The sequence below is a fragment of the Tupaia chinensis genome, unplaced genomic scaffold (assembly GCF_000334495.1).
Source record: "Tupaia chinensis unplaced genomic scaffold, TupChi_1.0 Scaffold000117_2, whole genome shotgun sequence".
Lineage (NCBI taxonomy): Eukaryota > Metazoa > Chordata > Mammalia > Scandentia > Tupaiidae > Tupaia > Tupaia belangeri.
The window spans coordinates 7967789-7976623 of NW_006159583.1; positions in this window are offsets into that span (position 1 = coordinate 7967789).

Below are 8835 nucleotides of genomic sequence, written 5' to 3' on the forward strand. Positions count from 1 at the left end.
GTCCAAAGCACCACTGTGATTTCACAATAGCACTCCAGATGATAAGTCAGTCTTTCTCTGCAACTGGAAATGACCTCAGATGATGGATGTGCTTGACGGGAATCTGTGGCTTGATAGCTTTAGCAAAGATGGAAGATGCTGAAGATAGAAGCACTGTTGATGCCAGAGTGGAGGGTATGGTTCCTCAGAAGTCAGCTCTGTCATTGGAGAGATCAGAGAGCAGCATGGGCAGCTCGAGTTCAAACACAATGACATTGTTTTCCCACAGACTACTAGATTCCTCAAACAGGAGGTCATGAGGTCCATGCCCACTTGGAAGTAGAAAGCAGTCTGTCTGACCAGACCGTGATCTAGGAACCTCCCAGCCTTTCCAAGTCTAGCTCTTCATTGGGATGTAAAACACTTCTGAGTACTAGGGAATGATCCAGATAGGAGCTAGTGAAGTAGAGGATCTCTAAGGGCTAGACAATGAAAAGGGCATCCTACCAGCAGGACCTGGCCATCCTACATGGCACTAGACCTTTATTGTAGGTGTCAAAAGGTTGTAATCACTTACAGATAGTAATAGAATCCTCCTGTCAGAAAAGAACCAAGGACTCATTAGGCCTATAAGGGATGAGGAAAAAGAGTTTTTATTCCCATCACAAGAGCTCTGGAAAGGCTGGAATGTTTAGGGATTGGGAGACTCCCCAATGTTTTCAGGAGGCCTTCCCAGGGCTTTCTTCGTGGTTCTAATTTGCATTAATTTTTATCTCAAGTCTTCATGGGCTTGGAGCATGGACTTACCTTTCCTCCCACCCATGGGGCCATGGCTGATATGCCTGGCCATCTCTTGCCAACTTAACCTATGGCACTTTGGGGTTCTATAAGTGAAAAGTGCCAGCAGGCACAGGCAGCATGAGTTTTGCCCTCATTTCTAGTTACCAGTGGCCATTAACGAGCATGGAAGGGGGGAGATCACATCCATTGTGTTCCCTGGAGCTTATAGCACTCAACTATGTGAAATCAGCCAAGGATGAAGGTGGATTCATACCAAAGAATGCCACAACATCCTAGAGACAACATTCCACACACAGCCACAGCCAAAACCATAGACAGCAAGTTATGACAGATTCACATGATGAGAAATTCAGAAATCAATGTCAGAACTCCCCTCCCAGACAAAGGAGAATCAGATTGTCAGACGCAGGCCAGGTTGTACCACATCATTCCTGACCCACAGATTATGGAGCTGAGGATGACCAGGACTAAACTAAACACAAAGCGAATAGTCTACATTACAAACAACCATTACAACAGGCAAGGTAGAAACAGAACTCACACATACTAGAGGCAAGAAGTTAGGAATCAGAGATGGCAGATGAGTGCCAGAAGATAGAGCTGGGAGAGAACTCCCAGGCCTGTTGACCTTCACCGTAGGTGACTGGGCAGGCTGTTAGGACAAAGGAAGTCAGACGTATGCGTGATGTGAATCATGACCTGCTAACCTGACCTGACATCCTAGGTGTTAATAAGCAGCAAAAACTATTGTTTCCAGGTGAGTGTGTTATGAAATATCGCCTAGAGTTCCAGACTGCGAACTAGGTCACCTGATACCTTTCCCTCTTTCCCAGGAACTGTGTGTCTCAGTGAACAAACACTTTCTGAATTTAATCTTCATGGCCTCTGACATAGAGACTCCGCCTCAAGGAGATGATGAAGTTAAGAGTGCCTGTAGCAAGCTCCTCAAAGAAATATCCTACGTTATTGACCTGTCAGATTTCCTATGTGTCCAGTGAAAGTTCATATTCTGCTGACAGGGAGTCCACATCCATTCAGGCTTTGCAATAAGAGTCAGAAAATCTGACTCTGGCTCTGCCATTGATTAGGTCTTCCAATTTCCAGTCTGTGGTGTTTTCCAGAACTAATATCCTACAATTATTCATCAATCAAACTGCAGATTGTGATGAAGCATGCTGGCAAAAGACAGCCCACCCATATGGTCTTGTAAAAATCCCCCTAAAATCAATAATTAATGAAGTATTTGGCTTGCAGACACTATATGCAAGGATTGGTCTGGTGCCCACAATGTGAGCCTCTGTTCCCATTTACAAATCAAGGCTATTGTAATCAATAAAGCCTTGTTAAATATTACTAAGGGAGTGGGCAAATGGTGCAGTGTTAATAACCTACTACTGCACGTGCCATTGTTTTCTGCTTGATCCAAGATGTCCCTTTTTCCCTCCATTGAATCCTTTTTCTGCTGTAGTACAAGTGTAGAACACTAAACCTGTTCTAATTCATTACCTCTAAACTTAGGCTTTATTTATTTACTTATTCATTCATTTATTCATGTTATAATTTAGGTAAAGTCATTTTGCATTGATTTCCCAAACCAGCCCTAATTGTAAAATAATTAGGAGCTGGGGCCTGTAGCTGGCATGGTAGTTAAGGCACTGGACTCTCATATGGCTGACTGCAGTTCATGTCCTAGACCTGGCAGCTTGCTTTCTCACTTTCTCTTTCTCTTTCTTTCTGTCTCTCTCTGGTCAAATTAAAAAATAATAATAATACTAGTACATAAAATAAAATAAGTAATTCTTCTTAAAAAATAATAATTACGGGCTTAGCCAGCATGAGCAAATAAGAAAACTTTTGATATTTCAAATGAGATCGAGAAATGTTAATTAATTATTGGTTCGTTGTGAAAATAACCAATTAAATAAAAGTATAATATCATACATTTTCATATTTATGTAAGTCAGAGAAATCATTGTCCACTAATATTGCAAAGAGTTCTCTAGCTAGGTGTTCTGCATGTGAGTGTGCAGGCCGAGGAGTAACTGCCACTGGTCTTCCCAGTAGAATCTTGTTCATCAGACATTACCATCTGACTGTGAGACTACATGAAATTGGCTAAAATCCAGCATTGACATAGTCTCTCAAGCTATCAAGTGCTGGGTAATGATGGTAACAGCTCACCCATACAGAGAACTTATTTATGCATGCCCTTGGTCTTACGCCTTTACATATATTAAGTTGTTGAGTCCTTCGGAGATTTAAAAATTGTTACATCCTCATCATATATGTTCTACTGCCACCCCCATTTTACACGTGAAACCTGAGACATGAAGCATATTGTCTCATAAACAGTAAACCTAGGCAGCCCCTTCCAGCGAGCCAGGACCTGGCCACGTAGCTCCCTAATGCACATTTCTTTTTTTTCCTCCAGGCCAAACTGTATCCAGCATTATTAAAGATACTTTTCATAAACAATCATGGTATTTCAGGCAAGACATGAGCAATCATTGACAGTATACAACAACTTACAAACTCCTCTCTTTAATGGACTACCAAAATCAGAAAGCCACTATAAAAGCCAATGAAGTCTTCATCTGATGCTCTGAAAAGGGGAAGTTTAGAGTGAGGGTTGACATTTCACATTTAGCATGTTGTTTAACAATTTTTCATGAGCTGACGCTGACTTTCTGGCAATGAAAACAACAGAATTATCAACCTGAAGATCCAACAATATAGGATAGGAACTGCTGCTGTTTTGAAGGACGCCATCTTAACGTCATTGGAAAGCCCAGATTGCCTGATACCCTGGTAACCCATTTTTTTGTGGTCAGGTCCCAGCAGGTCTCTGGTTTCAAAGAGTTAAGCCTATGCTGAAGGCAGAGAGGGGGAGGACATTAAAACAAATGTTAAGTTTTCCACACCACAAGGCATCTGTGTCAAGGTGGCTGTGTGTGTCAACATTAGGGAGCCAAGAGAAAGTCTCTCAAAACTAGAAGGGAAAGATGTCCAAAACAAAGCAGCTTTAGAGACATTCTATTAGTAACAAAGGCCCCTTCCCCTAAAAACAACAATGAAGTGTTCTGTGTGCTAACAACATAGCTTAAAAAAGGTAAAACAAAATTCTGAAAACTCAATAAAAAACAGCATTTCAAACTGTACAGTCAGCAGAAGTAGACAGTTATCGAGAATGCACACCCTTCCCTTGGCATCTCCAGCACCTTCAGCTTTCCTGCCTGGTCTGTCTGGGCATCTCCATTTTCTGCAGGGTTATTCCCCTCCTTGCCAGCATCAGCTGTTCCCTTTTTTCCTTTGGGCACCTTCTCTCCCTTCTTTGCCGGGGCCTTTTTAGGCTTGGGCTCTGGCTTTGTAGGAGCAGGTTTTGCAGACAACCTCGCAGGTCTCTGTGGTCCGTCCTTCACCTTGGCTTTATCTCCTTTAGCCTCCCCGTCAGCCTTTCTCTTGGGCATGGTGGTGACGAGGGCAGGATGTAGGCGCTGGACACGGGGGATGCAGCGGCACGCAGGCTTTGGTCCATCCGGGGTTACTCTCGCCTCTTCTTTTTCACACTCCCTAATTTCCATTTCTATTTTGCTTTTGTAGAGAGCTTGCTGTAGAGTGAAATTTTACATATTTTTAAAAGAATTATTTATTTCGCTTTATTTATTTATTCAGAGGTTTTTGCCTGTGCTTGCTCAGGGAAGAGAGGCAGAGACAGTGAGATGGAAAGTGAGAAATCATCTCCCAGAGGCGATGGCCACACCGCATCTCCTCCTAGGATCTTGAGCGCACGCGCACGCACACGCACACACACACACGTATGCCCAGTGTAATTTTCAAGCCACCAGGTCTGGGACCAGAACCACATTGGCCATGTGTGAGTCCAGCAACATAACCACTATGCTATCTACTGGCCCATTTATATTATTTGTTAATTTGCTATAGGGCATGTGTGCTCACCAGAGAGAGACAGAGAGAAAGTGAGAATGCAAGCCGCCAGGTCTGAGGTTTGAACTGTAACTGACCACATGGGAGTCCAGCACCTTAACCACCTTGCCACCTGCTGGCCTGAAACTTTACATATTTGTAAATAGAAGATTGTTTACTAATAAAATCAGAACACTGACAGACTTCAGAGACTGTCTACTCTTTTCTGTGAACTCCTATGCTCCCCACAGAGACAAATATTCCTTACATGCTGTAGCACTCTACTCCTCCCTCAGAAAGCTGGGACCACTCAAAAAAATATACGGTTTTTCTATAATTCTACAGGCTGGTCAGAATTCCACTCACTAAACCCACAGTGAAGACAGGAATCTGCTCTTCTTCACAGTATCTTCACACATGTAGAAGAGTAATTCTGCACGGTTCTCAATCATATCTTCCTGGCTCCTGGTTCATGATTCAAATGTCACTTGCATTTCAAGATCCAGTTCTCCTAATAACTCTTCACAGGGCTTTCTAAGTTTTGAACAAATTCTGTTTGAAAGGCAGGGCTTGAAGCCAACAGTTGCCAGAGGCCTGCAGAGGTGGCAGGACTGACCATGACTGTAGAATGCTTCTGGGTGCTGTCCCAGAGCCAGTGTAGCTCTCATGGCCACTCCAATGTGGCTCACTCACATTCTGCTTGTAACCTACCCCAACTTGTGGGGGAACTCCCTCCCTCATTAAACACTTATTAAATCAAAGCTACTCCATTATATGCTTTCTTTAAGTTATTTTTTTAAACACAAGTGTCAGATTTAATATTTATTACTAATGGATGGATCCTCCCTATAGCCCAAAGAGAGGAATAGATTATTGTGCATTCATTCTGTTCCACAAATCTTTTCTACATAAAGAAATGTGAATGCGGGAACCAGCAGTTAGCGTAATGGCTATGTCGCTGGACTCCCACATAGTCGATCGCGGTTCGCATCCCGGACCTGGTGGCTTAAAACTCACACTGGGCATGTGTGTGTGCGTGCCCAAGATCCCGAGAGGAGAATGGAGGAGAAGGGATTGTGGCGTGACCATCCCCCCTGGGGGGTGATTTCTCGCTTTCTGTCTCTCTGTCTCTCTCTGTCTGTCTGGTGAGTGCATGCACCCTATAGTGAAAATCTCTCCAAAAAAAAAAAAAAAGAAATGTGAATGCTCTATTAGTCTGTAGAGAGAGTGTGTTATATTTTAATTTATTTGTTTGTTTATTTATTTATTTATTTATTTATTTATTTATTTTTGGAAAGGTTTTTGCTATAGGGCGCGTGAACTTTCCAGAAAGACAGAGAGATAGAAAGTGAAAAATCACCCCCCAAGAGGGGTGGCCATGCTGCAATCTCTTCTCCTCCATTCTCCTCTCGGGATCTTGGGCACACATGCACATACTCTCGGCATGAGTTTAAGCCACTGGGCCTGGGACTTGAACCATGGTCGACTACATGGGAGTCCAGCTACATAGCCATTACGCAGCTGCTGGTCCCGAGAATGTGTTATTTTAAAAGGAAAACATTAATAGGTGGCATTAGCACAGAGCTAAGCTAGCCCCTAAAATAAAGGTGATCAACTAAAGTTCTAACAACTCTTAGAACCTGAGGCTATTTTTCTATAATGTTTCTCTCGTGGAAAAGTGATTGGTTGCGTGCTCTAATTTTAGACATTAGTCAAATCAAGAGTTATATAGAACATCATAGATGACAGCCTGGAGTTCATGGTATGGGGGTCATTGTTTTGCCATATGTGGCACTGTTTCCATGCACAACTGGTTGAACTTGGAAAAACTCATTAATTGACTGACAATCTTAGCCAGAATTCTAAATCAAGACACAAGTCTCAAAGCTAGTCCTGTAGAGCATAAAGTATTCCTTTGTGGCATCAGCAGCACCAATGAATGCACAAACACAGAAGTAAAGGGGGAAAAAAAGATTATTCATAGTTTTAAACAATCGTCTTTTTTTTTTTTAGAGGTTTTTGCTATAGGGCGTGTGCGCTCGCCAGACAGACAGAGAGAGACAGAGAGATAGAAAGTGAGAAATCACCTCCCCAGGGGGGATGGCCACACCACAATCCCTTCTCCTCCATTCTCCTCTTGGGATCTTGGGCACGCACGCACACGTGCCCGGCATGAGTTTAAGCCACCGGGTGCGGGACGCGAACTGCAGTCGACTACGTGGGAGTCCAGCAACATAGCCATTACACCAATTGCTAGTCCCAACAATTGTTCTTTATGTAACATAAACTTTGCTTAAATAATTCAGGGCTATATAATACAGATTCCACACACAAACTGTTCAGAGATTTTTTTCTTTTCCCACCAAGCTTTTCTATATTCTTTGGAATTACAGAACAAATTTGGGCCAGTCCTGTGGTATAGTGTGAAGAAACCTGAATCCCACATGGCTGACAACACTACTAGAGTCCTAAACTCAGCAACTTGCAAACCATGGCTGGTACGTGTGTATGCTCACCCAAAATCTTGACAGAGTAGAGAAAAGAGATCACAGCATGACCCAACCCTATGGGGAACATTTTTTTCTCTCCTTATTTCTTTGTCTCTCTGATGAGTGCTTGTACTCTCTGGTAATAATAATAAAAGAAAGAAAAATGAATATTGAAGAAACTTTAAGTTCAAAAATCAGCAAAGACTTGGCCCCATAGTACAGTGGTTAAGTGCTGTGCAGAAGAAAGTTAGATCCAGGATTTGAATCCCGACCTGGTCAGATTTACACAGGGTGTAGGCATGTGTGCCCAGGATCTTAACGGAAGGGACAATTGGATGAAAAAGGATTGCAGCATGAGCACACCCCTCTGTGTGTGTGTGTGTGTGTGTGTGTGTGTGTGTGTGTGTGTTTGATGCATACACACACACCCCTGATATAAAAAAATAAGTCAGCAGAAAACATAGTGTTATCTGTAAAAGATATATGTAAAAATAAATATGTGAAGTCTTCAAAAATTTCACAGAAAACGCAAAGTAAGAAAAAGCCAGGCGTAGTTGGATGTATTTCGCATCAAAATAAATGTATACTTTGATTTCATTTTTCTGTGAATTTTTTGAAGTCCCCTCAAAAATAAATAAAATCAGTGGAGAAATATGGAACATAGGTTTAAAATAATAAGAAAACTGCCTAACATTTAGGGCAAGCCCTCCCCTGTTTTTCTTGCTTCAGGGTAGAACTAACTGTGTTGTTTCAAAGCAGAGAGCTGACTTAGTTGTTTTTATTAGATGTTTTGAAATTTAGTGAGATTGTATGAAATTTCAAGGGGACATTTTAGAAAAGTGTTGACTATAATGAATATCAAAGGCAAGCCCTAGGTAGAGCCTGGATGCCTATAAGGCCTAGTATCCCCAAGTGAGAGGGAAACTGAATCAAATACAATAACATTTTCCAAGGACATTTAAAAGGTTTGTGAAGGAATTATAACGAGAATGTCATTTTCTGACACCTTGTTGTCTTTCTTTAAAATCATCTTGCAGAAGGAGTTTCTAAATCTCAACACTCCCTGCCTGTAACAAAGGAAGAGATGAGATCATGACCATTACTGAACTGAAAATCAAGGAGTTGTGGAGACAAAAAGAGAGGCAGCTTTCTCCAGGTGTCCCACTGTGATACTGACTAAGACATCAATCTCCTGGGCAGAGATGAACAGCCCTGTTTTCTGTTTTCCTGGGCACAAAGGCATCTGTATCTACACTATTACTATCATGGTCACAGGAATAAAAAAAATAAAAATGAGATTAGTACTTCACATCATTTAATCAGTTTCAACACAGAACCCATAGATACAGGTAGCAAAAAAGAAAGCTGTCTTATTACTTTCTAGAGAATTTAATGATAGAGACAATGAAAAGTTTAAGTATTCAACAGAAAGGATATAAGCAAAAGACTGTTTCCAAGAATAGTCTGTTCGTGGGCAGATATGTACATATCTGTGTGTGTGTGTGTGTGTGTGTGTGTGTGTGTGTGTGTAGGTTGTCCTAAATGTTAGTCAGGTTTCTTATTACTTTAAATTTGTGTTGTATTTTTCTCTTTTGATTTTTATTTATTTATGAAGGAAATTTAAAAAGCTCACAGAAAAAAA